The sequence below is a fragment of the Coptis chinensis genome, chromosome 6 (genome assembly GCF_015680905.1).
Source record: "Coptis chinensis isolate HL-2020 chromosome 6, ASM1568090v1, whole genome shotgun sequence".
In the NCBI taxonomy this organism is placed as follows: Eukaryota; Viridiplantae; Streptophyta; class Magnoliopsida; order Ranunculales; family Ranunculaceae; genus Coptis; species Coptis chinensis.
In genome coordinates, this window is record NC_141461.1 from 98,683,614 (window position 1) to 98,701,517 (window position 17,904).

At 38.1% G+C, this 17,904-nt stretch overlaps 1 long non-coding RNA gene across 1 annotated transcript; it reads left to right on the plus strand.

The window, feature by feature from the left end:
- The first annotated feature begins 13,202 nt into the window (after window positions 1-13,202).
- Window positions 13,203-16,993, plus strand: LOC147496010 (uncharacterized). The gene is made up of 5 exons (XR_015199398.1): window positions 13,203-13,336; window positions 13,719-14,040; window positions 14,594-16,053; window positions 16,139-16,266; window positions 16,368-16,993. It is a non-coding gene; the product is annotated as an uncharacterized LOC147496010 (long non-coding RNA).
- The last annotated feature ends 911 nt before the right edge of the window (window positions 16,994-17,904 follow it).

Consider the following 17,904-nt stretch of genomic DNA (forward strand, 5'->3'; position numbering starts at 1 on the left):
ACTACTTAATCACTTTTTTGTTTTCCAATTTACCTCCATTTCAAAAGCTAACTTGAACCCTTCCTTTCATTGCTTATGATTCCATCCGTGAAATAATCATCTTGCTTTTGATTAATGGAGCACATACAATCTATGTCACCACTTCATTTATACAACAACTATACACGGTTAACTAACCATGTCTTAACTACATTGTGTTTTTTCTCCTACATTGTGTTACACCCATATTGTTAGCATCTTCTTAAGAATATTCTGTGAGCGTCATCAGATCAATGCCAACTGTTTTAGTAAGTAAAATTTGAAAACACGGATGTTGATTCTTTTTCCTCTAATTTTGTATCGCAAATTTAAAAAATTTATTGCGATAGAAGAAGCATAAAGTTGAGAAGGATCGTAATGCTCAGGTGAAAAATCAAGCCGCTCATCTTTTGCAATTGGATCAAGATCAGAAAATTCGGATACAACAACAAGACCGACAATTCGGTCTTTGCGGGTATTACTTAATCCTCATTTTTAAAAAGGCGTCGCTAATTTAGTTCATCAAATCATATGGAATTGTTGCCATAAACCAGGTTCTGAAACCCAGTGGTACCCTGACCACTCAATTTTCAGTATATATATACGCACATATGTTTTTATTCTGTGATAAATGATACGTTTTCAAGTCCAAAGTTTTTTCTTGATGACAACACTCATCTGCTGATCTGTGTAACCAAGGTTCCATAAGAACTCAACATAATCTTTAAATCAAATATCATAGATGAGCCCAGGGTTCATAGCTTATATGTGGGTTTACATGGCCAGCCCCAAGTTTAGAGTTGTAGCAGACAATCCAGTCCATGAATCTCTTATTGTTCAGTGTGTGTTATCAGTAGCATATGCGGTGGTCATGATTGCTAAACGGATTACTACAGGGCTACAATCCCTGTAAACGGATTTTAGATGTGCGCCTACTCTAGCCACATGAGGTTCCGCCATAGATGTACCTAAGTATAGTACATAATCTGTCACCAAAGAATAGATGCCAACTTCCATGCACGGCTTATTTGGGGACTCTGGCCGGCCACCACACCCCCACGGAGCTAAGATATCCAAATTGAAACACGGCCTAATACTGATTGAAAGAGTATAGCATCTATCTAACGTTTGTCAGCTACTTCCGATTCTTTTTTTGCTAAGGACACTTCTTATTCCGATTATATCATGTCCTGTACACTGTCCTGTATTTTTTCACACATGTCTTCATCTTGAATGGGATTTTCACTAATAGACTTTGGATCCAAGTGTGATTTTCATTTTTCCTTATAAAGAACTTTGGATACTCTCTGCTAAATTTTGGTGGACAAATAGCCCTTTGGGAGGCTCAAATTTAAGTATTTGTGATTACAGCTCAGAGTTTCATGCTGGGTGACTTTTGAAATGTTGCAGATCACTTGGCTGTATGGACTTTGGATATCAATGTTGTCTACGTACTTCAGTTCTACTGTTTTTTCTTCTTAGAATGCACTCTTGGTTGTGTTTGTTTGATTTTGGTAATTAAAAAATCCTTCGGGAAATGAATAATGTCAACCTTTTTCTTATGTTAATCTTATATTTCTTTTTTCCTTCGGTTTTTGAGTTCACAATCCAGCAAGTATATCATTGGATTTTACTTCTATTGTGCATTTGTGCTTCATTTGGATTGTTGTTAATCTTTGTTTCATGCTTTCGGAGTATTTGTGAATTTTACATTTCGAGTTTCATCTTTGGGTGATTTTGCAATGTTGCGAGATCACTTGGCTACATGGACTTTGAATATCGGTCACGATCTACATACTTCAGTTCTCTTGTTTTTTTCTAGAATGCACTTTTGGTTGTTTTTGTTTGATTTTGCTAATTAAAAATCCTTCGAAATGGATAATGTAAACCTTTTCCTTATGTTAATCCTGTATTTATTTTTTCCTTGGGTTTTTGAGTTCACAATCTAGAAAGTGTATCATTGGGTTTTACTTCTATTGTGCATTTGTGCTTCATTTGGATTGTTGTTAATCTGTGTTTCGTTCATATGCAAATTTCAGATAATGGGGCGTGGCTCTTGAAAGCGCTTTTTTTGCACCCAAAGAATTAGTACCGGATGAAATAGTGGCCAGCAGGGAAAGTGTTGATGTTGTCAAGGTTTGTTCAGGAGTTGAAGTCTATCAGTAAATGAGTGGCTCTGCAAAAGCTAAACAAGACGTCTCAGCCTTTTTTGGCTTTCTCTTCCAACTTGTAAGTTTTTATTCTGGAACAATTGTTTATTCTCTATATTCAACAAATACTGCCTCATGGAAAAAACTACCGGGATTATAGTCACGCTCATATATTGGATGGGATGCTTTGGGAGTTGGTACATTGATTGGTCCAAGTCATAGGAATATCCAAAGAACTCCAAGTCATAGGAATATCATCACACTAGGAACTGATTTTAATGATAACATATTTTGTCTTTCATTACATCAGGTGTTGGATGCTAATTATTACGTCCTTCTCTATTACGTTCCAGCGGAATCATACCTTAATCCAAGTTGAGTGAAATCAAGGTTAGTTCATTGCTATCGTTATAATGGATTATTGTCTTTTTAAGCATTCGGTAATCCAATGCTGGTTCCCAATTTTACTATACTTTAAACTGTAACTTGACGATGTTGTCTCATAATTTTGCTTTCCGTGGACCTTATCATCAAATTGTATATACGCCAAGATTATTATTCTGTGTCCTTATTTACCTAATACCCCAATCTTATCAAACTGTTTATAGAAACCATGGACACCCAAGCATCATCATACATACATAATGAAACTGTACAAGAGTACATTAAGAACCAACGAGCAGCCCAACTTGAGGTTAGATGTCCTTTAAAACAGATTTTCCATGTACTTGCTTTCCTACTTATTCCCACGTTATTGGTTTTCTAATCTATAATCAAACTTTAAACTTGAAAGAATCTGTCTAAGGCCCAACGAATGCCTATTTCTGGCCCTGTTCCAGTACACCAACAGCGTGCACTATCCCACACAATGGAATCCGATGTAACTATGGGAGACTCATCAACACAACACCGGTTATCTAATGAGGCTACAGTCCGCAGTGAATCAAATAGCCAATCAACTATCAGACTAGCAGCGCCATCTATGTCCACACGGAACATGCATTCGCTCCTTCAGTTAGGACCCTCTCGGCGTTCAATAGCTCAACGTGCACGTCGTCAACGGGAGGAAGCTCTAAGAGTTTCAGCCACCCAAAGGGATCGCATATATCCTCCTTCCCTAACTCACGGCCTCACAGTGGAAACATCAGTACATTCTATCGATGCAACAAATTTCACTACAACCACCGAGCGAGCAGATAAAGGAAAGCATATTGTAATTGCTGAGACTCTTTCACCCGACCGTTACATCAACTCGGACCCTGGCTGGACCGTCATATGGTGGATGCTCTTCTGGTGCAACTCGGCATGAGCACTTCCCTCTATCAACACGTAACTTCACCCCCGGTTTTCATCTTGGGTCATTTTCCTTAACGAGCAACATGTAAGTAGCATGTCCAAACTTAAATATTTCCGTAATGACCAATTATAAATTACTATACTAATTGTTTTTTCCCAACCGAAATTAGCTCCACAAACAATTTGCCTCCAAACAGTAGTGAGCCGGTTGTTCCCGCTCAAGGCGCTATTAGGCCCGAGGAAAATTCTGAAGAAGCATCCGAATATTCTGACGAAGAATACTATGACATTGACGAACTTGAAAATCCAACCGAAACAATGCCTTCTATCCCGGTCGAGCGTCATTACCTTGGGGAACTAGATGTTCAATGTCAGTCTTGCTTCGCTTTACATTGGAGCGCAGAGCAACTATCCAGTTCAACTAAAAAAAAACCTTTATTCGGATCATCTTTGTCTCCAAGGAAAAATAAAAACTGCCCTCACTTGATCCACTTTGCCCCTCCACTTGAATCACTCTTGAAGGTAACGATTGGCTTTGCACGTGATTTTCGGAAGAACATTCGGGATATAATGCTTGCAATGCATTCACCGATCTTGGCGTTAAAGCAAATGACCGAATCTTGAAAGGGCGTGGCCCAAAGTCGTTCACTATACATGGAGAGCTCGCCATAAGATTGGATCACTTTTACGATGAACATGTCGACCCAAAATACACCCGTTATACATTTATGATGCTTTGGCGGCTTTAGATTATCGACAACAACGCAATAAGCATTTACTAAAGGAGGTGCTAAGTATTGTACAAGGTGTTTTGGTACAGGCAAATGCGTGGTCAAAGTTTTTCAAAAATGCACATGAGGTCTTAAGTTCAAGTGCATCGGCGGACAACAATATACCAGCCTTCATACAATACACTCCAGGAACGGATCGCCGCCGGATATAATCTCCGGCAACTTCTGAAATCGCTGTGGTATTACCCGGTGATGAGACAAAGTATGATATGTTACGAGACATCGTTATTCACTACAAAGAAGGTGGACTAGAGAGGATAAGTGAATGTCATCCTGCTTATACACCTCTTCATTATGTACTCCTTTTCCCTAGAGGAGACCTTGGTTGGGCACCGGATTTGCGACAATGGGATGTCAAGAACAATTGCCCAAGTGATGCCAGACTAACGCAAGTACAGTATTATTCATACCGTTTATTTGACCGTCCAACTGAATACTCTTCCATACTCAGGGGAGGCTCCCTCTACCAACAATGGATAGTTGATGCTTGGGCTGCAACTGAACAAAATCGCCTGCGCTATATTCGCATGAATCAAGACAACCTTCGTGCGGAAGTGTACAATGGTTTGACGGACATTGCGTGACGGCCTGCCTCTTGATCAAGTTGGCCCGGCGTTTCATTCTCCCATCATCTCACGGGGTAGCCCAAGACATATGTATGAGATCTACCAAGACTCAATGGCCATTCTGGCGATACAACAAACACCGGATGTATTCCTAACAAGAACGGCAAATCCAAATTGGCGAAAATCATAAGAGCTCTCAAACCACACCAAACCAAACTCGGCCGGACTGAGGTGGTTGCCCGTGTATTCGAAATGAAAAGGAAAGCAATAATGGAAGAGATAAAAAATAACGGCGTGTTTGGCGAACAAGCTGCATCCGTCTACACTATCGAGTTCCAAAAACGAGGACTGCCACACATGCACGCCTCATCTTCCTCAAGCAACCCGATAAGATCCGTAATGCCAATCAAGTCAATAAGATTGTTTCTGCGGAGTTCCCAAACCCTATCTCGGAACCTAATCTTTTCGAGACAGTGAAGAGGTGTATGGTACACGGCCCATGTGGACCTAAAAATCCAAAGGCCCCCTGCATGGAGAATGGTCGTTGTACAAAACATTACCCCCGCTTTTTTTGGATGAAACTACTATGGATCAAGTTGGATATCCGGTTTACGACGACGGCCCTAATCGCCGGAACGAATATGAGGTCTTGCGATCGCAAAGTTGATAACCGAGATGTCGCCCCTACAACCCCCACTTATCGAAGCCGTTCAACCGCCATATAAATGTTGAAGTTTGCATCGGTTCATCGGTTAAATACATTAAATACATTTACAAAGGGCATGATAGGGCAACTATGGTTATTGTTGGTACCGATGATGAGATCAAACAAGATACATTGATGCACGGTATGTCGGGCCCGAAGCTGCATGCATGGCGTCTTCTCGAGTTCTCTCTGCACAAAGAGTTACCACACGTTGAAAGGTCGGGTTCATTTGGAAGGGATGCATCGAGTTGTTTACAATGCAAAGGAGTCAAGGGCTACGTTCTTCGCCAAGAGCTTTAAATCGAGATCAACTCTAACGGCTTTCTTCAAATGTTGTGCGAAGATTGGTGCCCGTAGATATACTTACCGGGAGTTCCCACGATATATGCCGAAAAGAGATAAAAAGATTTGGAAACTAAGGGACCACGGTTATGCTATTGGGAGAATGTACTTTGCAAATCCAAATGCGGAGAACGCTTCTACCTTAAGCTTTTCTACCTACTCACTACGTTAGAGGACCAACATCATTTGAAGATCTTCGTACAGTTGACGGCTTTGAGCATGACACGTTCAAAGCAGCATGCGTTGCACGTGGACTTCTCGAATCCGACGACGAGTGGAGGGAATGTCTACAAGAGGCGTCAGTGATGAAGACCGGATACCAACTGCGCAGGTTGTTCAGCGTAATCCTTTTGGAATGCTCCCCAACCAGTCCTGCAACACTATGGAGTGAATTTTCTACGCATATTTGTGATGATCTTGCTCACATGATACGTTCCAAGTTTAACAACCATAGTCCAACTACAGAGGAAATAGCTGATTATGGTTTGTTCCTAATTAACAAGTTGCTTTTCGAAGCAGGTAAGACTTTATCTAATTTCCCAGACATGCCACAACCAAAAAAAGATTGGGACCAGCTGGGTGGGAACAGACTTATTTGGGAGCAGAGGGAATTGCGATCTGAAGGTCTTGAACAAGAGGCAAATGCAAATTTGGGGCCTGAATCTTTGAACAACTTCATGCCCACACCGAGATAACAGATTCATGCAAAACAATATGGGAAAGACTTTCTTCCTAAATGGTGCGGAGGGGGACGGGAAAAAGCGTTAAAATCTACAACACAATTCTTGCTACTTGCGCGATCAAGGCCATATTGTCATCAATGTTAGCGTCGTCGGGGGATAGCATCGCCTTTTCTTTGTCTGCAGTGGCGGGGACCGCACACTCTACATTTTGCCTCCCACTAGATATTATGGACAACACCTTCTGCGGGTTTTCAAAAACTCCATACATCTTTGAATCTGTTCAAGGAAGTTAGCTTAATTATTTGGGATGAAGTCCCCATGCAGCCTGGAACAACTGCGTCCGAAGCCGTTGAAAGAACACTGAGGGATATCCGAGAAAATTCAAAGCCTTTCGGAGGAATTACTATGGTTCTAGGCGGAGATTTCAGGCAAACGTTGCCTATTGTACCAAAAGGCAGCCGAGAACAATTAAATCGAACATCGGTGAGAAGATCCCAACTATGGACACCGCGTCTGAAGTCTTGCACTTGGTACATAACATGAGATTGGAGATGTCAGAGCCTAATAATGCCAGCTTCGCAGATTACTTGATCAAGGTACTTTACAAATCAAAAACATCATAAAAATTAAAGATTAAAAAGGCATGTTACTGACTCAAACTTCTCTGAATTTTTTTTAGATTGGCACGAATCCTTTAGATATTGTTGAGTTGCCAATAGGGATACGAAACTGTGCTGACATAGGGGATCTTATTTCGTCAGTTTATCCCGATTTGAATGTGATTGGGACGGCAACACCGGTTTACTTGGTGAAAGAACCATCCTAGCCGCCGAAATGACGATGTCGATTAATGCGTTAACCAAGCACCATGAATTTGTTCCCGGGCATGAGATTGCTTACTTAGCGGCAGATAAAGTTGTCGATGATATTACAAGCCCTCAAAACAACGGATCCACATACCTGCCGAAGTTTTAAATTCCCTAGATCCCTCAAGCTTGCCACCGTTTAATCTCAAACTGAAAATAGGTCAGCCTCTATAATGTTGCTTAGGAATATTGCCCCAAGAGATGGGCTTTGCAATGGAACCCGTCGATTGTATTACGCGCTCGCGAAAAGTAGAGTCTTGGAAGCAATGATCATAACTGGAGCCAAAGCTGGAAATCTTGTATTTATTCCAAGGATATCCCTAACGCCATCAACAACCGAAATGCCGTTTCAAATGTCGAGGCGGCAATTTCCCGTTAAAGCCGGCCTTTGCAATGACAATCAACAAGTCTCAAGGACAATCGGTCAAGTATGTCGGCATCAACTTAGAGACCCCACATTCAGTCATGGCCGGCTCATGGTAAAGCCGCGTCTTCAAAAAAGAATTATCGTCTATGCATTTCCAATTACATTGCCTATTAAAGGTAAGGTTATGTCTATGCATTTCTTAACTATTAGGTATACATAACTATACCCTACTCTTGATTGTCTTTTACATCTTCGCTTTTTGGGTCGTGGGTTTATAAGCGCACTAAGGCATTATCAACACCTTAATAATGGCACTACTACTTTCTTATAACAAATGTCTATAATCGATGACTGTATTGTGGCACATGAATCACTCATGGGCAGGTGAGTTAGATCAACTTTTGAACATGATCTTAGTATTATGGGTATTAAAGGCGCATGCATTTATTTGCCGTCCTTACGTTTTTCGTCTTATTCACTAAAGCACTACTCTTGAAAGAAGGATGGTATCCCGACCGAAAAATTTACTTATTGATACTACAGGTTCAAATCACTCAAATGTCCAATTTCAGAAGATACATTTTACCTATTGAAAATCTGCGGTATGGGACCTGCAGATCTCATGTGAGATAACCATACAGTATTTCTCTTAACCATATATAGTCAAAGTAATAGTTTGACATGATATATTATTAATAGCTTTTACTTACATGATTTTCCACACATTACATGCATTGAGTTACACATCCTCTGTACTATGCTTTGCAAGTGTATGCTTGCTGCTGCCTGCTTTGCAACAATGCTCATATGAAGATTTTTAGTCAACCCCCTTATGGATCTCACCCTTGCAGATCTTGGAGCCTGTTAGTAGAGTTTTGTAGATTGGGTATGCTAAATGTTATCTCTAAATTGTTTGTGATGCTAAGACAAAGTCTCTTTATTCAAGAATGATCCGATCTCTTTATTCAAACCGTCACATTTCCATATATTTTCCCTTGCATATGCAGTTAGGTGTTGCTTGAACAATAGGGCTGGGCATTTTGCTTCAATTCTCGATTTATCGGATTTCCCTACCATGCCACTATAGCCACTAGAAATCCCCATGCTTGGCATTAGTGATGAACATAGACCCTGAGTTCAGATTACTGTTAGGTCTCCTTCTTTGGTCTTTCTATACTATCAAAATGGAACTTTGCTTTTTTATTCTAGGTCAAATAGGTTAATTGTGCCATTCTAGGGTGTTAGTTCTATTAGGGAGGGAATGTTAATTGGAAATAAAATATGGTCCGATTGGAGAATTGTTTTTATTTTGCCTTTTACAACATAGTGTTAGTTCCTGATTTCTACAAAATCTAAAGACCACAACTACTTCATGTTGAATGATTTCTTTAACCCCCACCCCCCCCTTTTTTTTTTTTCATTTGTACCTTTCTTTTTTCGATTTCTTTGTAACCAGGATCCTAATACTCAAGTGGTGCAGGCCCGTCTCGGTCGGCTCAATAAAGGTAACAGCTGAAGCAATCAATTCTACTCCTATGCTACCATCCCAGTTCAACCTCAAATTTGCTAAATACAGCGTGCATGACCAGCAGCAAAAGATGACTTTCAATTAGCTTTCATCCTTTTAATGTGAACGACTTTGAAAGGAAGTCTATGCAGTTCACTATTTTGCTGCTTCTATGCTATGCGCCTTATGCGTGGTTTAAACAATACTATTTCCAATCAGAATTTTTTACCCATGCCTTTCAACAATTTATCTGATTTGGTCATCCTGGTCATATAATAAAACATTAGTTATCAAAAACCAAATAGCATGTCTTCATTTGGTCATATAATTAAAAGTAAGGTAACAGGATCCACAAACAAATATATTAGGATCTGCTTCGTGTACAAGGAGTCCATTCTATATTTGAGCATAATAACTTACTATATACATTTTATTTCTTTACCCAATGGATGGTAGAATTACCATCGACAAATATGGACATACAAAATTCACTCCCTTGAAGAAATAATCTAAAGAAAAAATACTGACCCAACAAATACTTCAAATCTAGGTAACTTACTATATTACTTTTCTTTACATTGATAATCTTGGTAATTAATCCCAAATGGGGTCTGCAAATAATTTTATTATTAATATATAGAAACTATATATATACGTAGGCTTGGTATTTATAGCATTAAAAAATCACATTACCAACCACCTCCTTTATAAAGACTTAGTGATTCTTCTGTACAATGTTATTCACAATCAACTCCTTCCACTCAAAGGTTTGTTATTTATTTACAACGAATATACTTAGTTAAATTACACAGTCTTACCTCTAATTGACATATAATGCTGGGTTTTTAGAATGGTTAATCTTTGCAAAGTACCGGTGAATCCAGCGACAAATTTCTTGCGACACGCGAAGCAACACCTCCCAAGGGCTCCTGGGGTGGCCATGCAGCCTTTACAATGTACGACTACAATAACAAAGCACATCTAAAGCTCACTTTGTCAAGATTAGAAATAACAATGGAAATAGAGTCTCAAATGAACCCAAAATGTTTGTGTGGTTTTCCTAACAGTTCACAATGCATGGAGAGTATTGATTAACTAACCGTTGAAATTTAACATCTTCCAAAGAGCTTAATAAAGGTTCAAACGAAATATTCTTATTCACCGTTACATGGGTTAATGTATGTTGATTGCCATTTTTATGTATTGACCATCATCCAATCACACAAAAAAATAAAAACAAAAAAAAATTAAAAATTAAAAAAAAAAAAAAAAAAAAAAAAAAAAACTAATGGGCTTCGATGTGGGCTTAACACGTTGCTCTTTATCCTCTCCCTTAAACACCATTTCCGAACCGTTACTTAATAAAAAAAAGAAATCAACATAATAGATCGCTAAATTAACTCCATTTTTCAGGCCTGCCTCTTCGTCCAAATTTTCTCCCCAATAAATTCACAAAGATAAAAGTAGTCGGTGGTAATGGATCAAGTAACGTTCCCGCTTTGTTCTCTCACCTATACCAGTATAAAACCCGCGAGTCTGCAACCTTTCTCCTCAACACTTTGAACAAAGCTACTTGGTGTAGACATCCTCCAGATAACTTAGTGTTTGGCACCATTTTTGTTACACCCTCCTAAACTTCAAGACGCCCTCAAGTTTTTTTAACAGGTGAGCCATGGTTGTTTCACTATTCTCTCTCTTTACTAAACTTTTTGACTTTTTCCTTTATTTCCCTTCCTTTATTATTGTTCTTATGCTTGTGTAATAGAAAAACTCAATTGGTTTATTGTATCAAATTTGGGAATCCATGTACTGGTCTCCAATTTAAAGAAATAAAAAACAACCTAACAACCGGAGCTTTTTGGCTACAGTCGTGTGTTTTCAAATTATTACTCTCTCCCTCTCTCTCAGTGGTGTGTTTGTAGATTGTATTCAACACTAAAAAAGAGATTCACAAAGCAGTAACCACCAATCCACAAGCTTTAAATTATGCTAACATTTCTATACTAAATTATTGTCTTCATTTCTACGCTAAAATTCCTTCCACATCCATTCTAATTATTTTTTTTGGCCTATTCAATTCTCCTGCTATTTCGTTTCTAAATCCCACAAAGGTTTAAACCAAATATTTGCTTTTGTACATCCCTATCATCTGCATACTGCTTTAGTGTCATTGACCAGATATTGATTATGATTGCGTTACTTGACCCTATCTATGCGCCGCCAAATGTCTTTCTGCGTACTGTTGTTTGTTTTTCTATGTTCTTTCTTTTTAGTTCTTTATTTCTTTTCTCTTTTTTTTGCATCATACTATCTTCAATGCATTTAAGTTAATCACCCAGGCATCATTTTATCATCCCACGCATCAGTTTATGCTTTCAACTGTTAATGGTACTGCAATATAAAATCCATGTTAGAACCCTACAATAGCCATGCCCCCTAAAGGCTTGCTGCAATTGTATTGGGTTGTTTATGCGCAAAGTGGTGCAAAACAATTTAGGCCTTAACCTTTTTCTATGTCTTCTTCAATTATAAACTAACAACTTTAATTCATTCTCCTTGTGGTTATGAACATGCATATTGTTTATCTTGCTTGGTTGCCCATTGGTAGTATTTTTCAATTCAATAGCACAACTAACAATTTTGCCTAATATGTAGGTCATGGAATCGGGCATGTCAGTTTACACCATTTCTTTCAAAACCTTACTCCACCACATGCTCAAGCATTTCAACATGCGCAAAAGTTCCTACGGATGCACCCTACACGATAATTTATATGAGGCATGGGTAGAAGTTGAAATCTCCAGAATAAAAAAGCAGAAGATATTCTTAGGAATACGTTCACATGACAAAAATACATCGGAACAAGATGCTGCAAAGAAAGCAATTGCTTTTTACAAGAAGCCCACAAATCTTGAAATCGAAGACTTCAACTATAAGGACAAAAAAAAAAATACTCTATGCTACCGACCGAATAGAATTAAACTTTTGACAAACTACTTGAAGAACATCAAGCTATGCGAGGCAAGTTATAAGCGGTGATTGAAGAAAATAAAGTTACGAAAGAGCCGCGTCTCATAATGGAAAAGAATGAGCATGCTGAAAGTGAAGAGGAATATGATAGTCAATATGACCCATCTGAGGATGAGGATGTCAACCACCCTTCTTGACATTTATTAACCCCTTTGGAGAACAAATAGTTCAATTTATCCATTTGTTATGCTTTCAATTTCAACTTTTTAATAAATATGAAGACAATCATCAAGATACCGAAGAAAGCTAAGGTAACGTATTATGAATTACGATTTACTACAGCATTATATTATTGTTTGGGTTCAGGATTTTTAGCTTGCTTAGTAGAGGACAGTTCAAACATTTTCATTAGCCCTGTGCCCACTACTTGATCATCTATTTTAAGTTATTTTTTATTACTCTGTTTATGTAGTACAGCTAAACAAAAAGATAAAACTCTACGCTGACATAACAGCCACCTTGATTGTTTACTGTTCTTTTTTGTCCTTTTTGAGTTCTGATAGATTTTGTTGTGTTACTTTTGTACCCGCTCAATGAATGTTTGTGTTTTTTTTACCAACATTGGATGAAGAAATCATATTTTTGGCTTCCAGTTGAACTATCCGAAATACATTACACTGTTAGAAAATAAAATGAGAAATTTCGTGATATAATCCCTGTTTGTGTTTGTACTGTTAGTGACGAAACTTGCATAATGTACACGATGAAAAAAATGATAATTGGACTCACGGTTAATACTATGGACCTACTTTGTGGACTCTCTAATTTTCAATAAGTGCTTCCACCTCCACTATATCAACAACCTCAATAGCAGGCTTTTCCAATGCTTAACATATAATGCCCTCTTCATTCTTATAAAATTTGGTCTACTCGATGCCATGAACTAATATTTGCTTTGTTTTTTACAGGCAAAATTCAAATGGTTGTCATTAAGAAGGTCACAAAACTTCACGACTTGATGCACTTTGTTTAGCAAAACATCTTCGCTAAGATTATGTGGACATCGAGCTCATGGTATCTATCTGTTTAATTGCCACTGAAAACACATATTGTCAATGGAGTTGATTTAGATGGTCTTTGTACATTAGCATGCTTCTACAAACTATTTATATCATGAAAAGTAGCATATGCGATTATATTGCCGCTTCCTTCTCTCTTTTCCTGTTTGTGGGTGACGTTTCTTTCCCTTAATTAGCTGCGCCCTTTGACACTTTTAAAGTATTTTGTTTAGTACAACTCAGTAACACTCTTTCTTGCTTTACGAATTGTCTTTGTTTAGTACAACTCAGTACCACAATTTTTTCGTCTAACGTCGTTAATATTATAATTTGGTTTTAGCTACCTCCACCAATCCCACTCACCGCAAATTAGGGTGCATTCGGCTGTTATTTTGCAGTAAGATTAAACCTTGGCTCACATCTCAGTTTTAAAGCTCAAAAAATCGGGAAGAAATACAGCTGGAGAAAGGTTTACTGTCTATGTTGTGGTACCAATGTGGCGAGAAGGGATACCAGAGAGTGGATATGTTCAGGCAATCTTAGAATCGCAACAAAAGAGCAATGGATATGATGTACAACAACACTATTCAGTCTATTAAGGCTAAGGGAATACAACCAAACCCAAAGGAATAATCATTGTCATTATCTCCGTTTTCGTCTCCTCAAATTTGGGCTAAGCAACACGTATCATAGAACTATTGGAGCAATTGTAAAAGCAAGGTACATTTATGGTTTCTCTTGGTTATTATTAATACTTTTACTAATTTTTGGCAAAATCATGTCCTTGATGCTTCTTTTTTTCAAAGAATACTCATTGTCGATTATTTTAGAAAGCTAGGAAGAACTAATAGGCTATTTTGCCATTTTGATAAATCTATTAGGGGGAACTAGGAGCAATCAAATCTTGGAATAAGTTATTAAGGTCTCGTGAGTCTTTCTTATGGATGTCCACCGGTATGCCCCATTTGTCTTACCATCACAAAGGATATGGCTTCTACCTGCGGACATCATTTAAAATCTCAAACCCCTAGGTGCTATTATATTTCCTTTTTCCCTTATATTGGTTCTTAGCCATAAATTCTCCTTGCTTTTTATGGTTGATTGACCGCCTGGAAGGTTTATATTGACATATAATCAGCCACTTTCAGTAATGACCTACAGTTATGCGAAATATAGTGTTGACAATTAGTCCCACATCTTTATTAAAATATTTACATGATCTATATATCTGCCAATTTGTGATTTTCACCCTTGATGATCTCAATGCTCTCAGCAATTCTTTGGGACTCAGACCACTCCTTCAATGTAAATTTTCCCCAAGTTATGCATTGTTGGCTTCATTCTGGATCATCGAAAGGTATATCATTGATGCGAGGGTTCCTCTGGTAAATTCATCTCTTCTTCATATAGTTGTTTTTATTCAATCTTTGAAGTTTTGCGTACATAAATATGTCTCTTCTAGAAGCTTGATCAACCTCCATTAACATTCTTAAAGAACGAGGCACACTATAGCCGTACATATAAGTTTATCTATTATTTACGCATGAATGCAATTACTGGTAGTGTTTCCTCGCTCCAAAACATTCCCAACACAGTTGTTCATTCGCCAGTCATGCTCAGACAAAGAATTCCTGTTGGAGAACTCCATCTTCTCCCTGGTATGTATTCTTCAACGACTGCTTTTGGTTTTCATTTAGGGTTCTAAGGATATACCTAAACTTGCTAATCACTCAAATATACTCAGTTTACTTTCTCCAACATATTGCTCACGTATATAGCCCTACAATGTTTTGTTTCATTCTAATACATATATACTTTTATTTTCACACACTTGACTTCGATATGAAATAAAACAAAAATCAGAATTATCCACTTGGTATCAATAATTCTTTCTTTTTTCCTGAAATTGTGGTACATGGTGAGTATAATTGCGCACTTCCATGTTCTTATTTATTATTATTTATTAGAGTGTAATGGTGTATCAAGAGTTCAAGAGCATGTACTAGACAAGCCAAATGTAGACAATTATGATTATCAAGAATCTAAGTCTCAATCTTGATTTGAAGAACAGGGATACTAAGTGGACATGTGCCTCACATGGATGTAAGATCAGAGATAAGAGATTAGCTTTTTGGTGCATGCTGATTAATCCAAAATAGAAATATGATCCGAGAATCACTTGAAAATATTCATTTGTTTTAGGTAAAGGGAATATTGGTATTGCTCACATGGACTTTGGTTGCAGAAAAGGCGCCTAGGCACTTCCTTTTGGGTAAACTCCAGTGTTATTTTTTTCCACATTTCTAACCTGCTAATCAGTCTTTAAGCTTCTCTGTTGATCTTCTATCCTTCTTGAGAACGATCAGGTATTCAGGTAACATGGTATTTCATACTGGAGTCAACCAATGAAGAGTGGATAATAGGAAATGGGATTGGCAGAGAAGTGCACTGTGCACAGCAGGAAGTCAGAACAATGGTATCCATGATCCATGACCTTTGTAACATAAGTATCATACTACAAGATTGTCAGACTTGTGTTTTTTGTGGATGTGTGTGACTTTTTTTTTTTTTGGGCTTTGGGAATTTAATTGAGCCCTTTTAATAATAGAGATTATTATAGCTGCAAGGACACGTGAGACCCATTTGGGTATAGTAAGGGGATAAAATTTGAACAATGCAGCTTCCAAGATGAAGTTAAAGGACTACAAATAGGCAGAGAAGCTTTGCACAAAGGTAACTGAAGACCAACTTATACCTACAACTCAATCACATCAAAGCAAGGGTCCTGAGGATTAATGTTCCGTTAATAATATTGTAGGTACTAGAACTTGCAAGTACGAATGTCAAGGCACTCTATAGACGAGCCCAAGCTTACATCCAACTGGCTGATTTGGACCTGGCTGAGATTGATATTAAGAATGCATTGGAAATTGAACCCAACAACAGGTATGCATTATGCCTTTTTCAACGTAACGTACCACCTAATTCAATGATGTCCAGTGTCTATTCACTGAATGTATGTTGGGGTTTAATCTTTTTTGAAACAGGGCCATAAAGCTCGAGTATAAAGTCTCCAAGGAAAAAAAAATAAAGAGTACAAAAATAAGGCCGCTCAGTTTTGTGGCAACTTATTGGCCAAGATGAGCAGATTACAAACACTTGATACTGATGTCAGTTGCTGATCTCCAATGAAAAATTGTGACTGCTACTTTTCTTTGGTTTAAGTTGCTTGTTCTACTCACAATTGTTATCTATCCGCAGAAAGCAGCAGCATAGGCAGGAGAACTCAAGCGTTGACAGTTAGGTGTGATGGACAACTGTGTTCAGTTCACTGGATGCCTTCTGTTTGACGTCTTAGTAGTTAGAGTCGAAATTTTTCTTAATCTTTGCAGTTGGTAGGGTTGCACTCTGGAGTTTAGAGTCTTTGTAAAACTCTTCTGGTTATTGATAAAAGGATATTTATGTCACATATTCCTGATTATTGATGAAAAGGATAGCTTCTCATTACGTAATTCCTATAAGTCTTCCTCCGAATGAATTTACGCTCTATAAATGGCAAAGAAGCCAAATGATGTCGTCTAGGGGGCTTTGCTTGGACCTTGCAGGATTTACTCAGAAACATAAATGACAAAGCGAGTGGAGCTGGAGGTTGGTGTGGTCAATTCTCAGAATGGTGCAAGCGATGATGCATACTATGTGGTGTTGTCAAATATATATCTTTGCGTGGATCGATGGGACAAAGGCGAGAAGATGAGGATGGTGATGGCAGCTAATGGGATTCACAAGGAAGCTGGTTGTAGTTCAATTGCTCTTTGAATGAATTTATAGCACCCCATGTTAGTCTCCGTGGGCCCTAGACTACATCCATACTGTATTGGATTTGGCTATGTACTATGGGACATGAGACAACTCTGGTTCCTTTCAATCATCTACAACGTGCCTTATTTTAGTCACGCTCCCAGGTAGTCCATGGAAATGTCGTTAACTTCTTAAAGTCTCTCTCGAAATCCGTCTTTTAATGTTGATGTTGTCTTTGCTCTTTTATCGGTCTGACACTCATAGGAAATCTAACTGACTGAGTGACATACACACATGTGCCAAGCATTTGGCGACTATAAGATTAAAAGGTATGGATCTATCTTTGTAGATAGCAGAAGTACACAACATAACATTTATTTACTTATTGTAATTTGTCACTGGAAACCCAATTATCTTAATGTGTTATTATTGAATATGAATAACTGATGAGGGGAACAAACAAAATTCGAATAAGAGCCTTTGTACTAACTGATGATGAAATTTTATGATTTTAGATCAACATTAACATTGCCACAACATATTTAACATGGCATTGCAATCAGGTGACAGAAACAGCTTCAAAATGAGCTTTATTCAGGCATTGGTATTGTGTGAATAACTAACTATTTGTAAGCAGTTACGCTCATGTAACTTAAATGTTAGTAGTTTACGCTCAGTTAGGATTGAGACAGATTAAGTCAATTCTGTTTTCAAATAATGCATAATAAGCAAATGCATTCAATATAATTACCGCCCAATAACAAACCGTGCCGTACGGCACGGGTA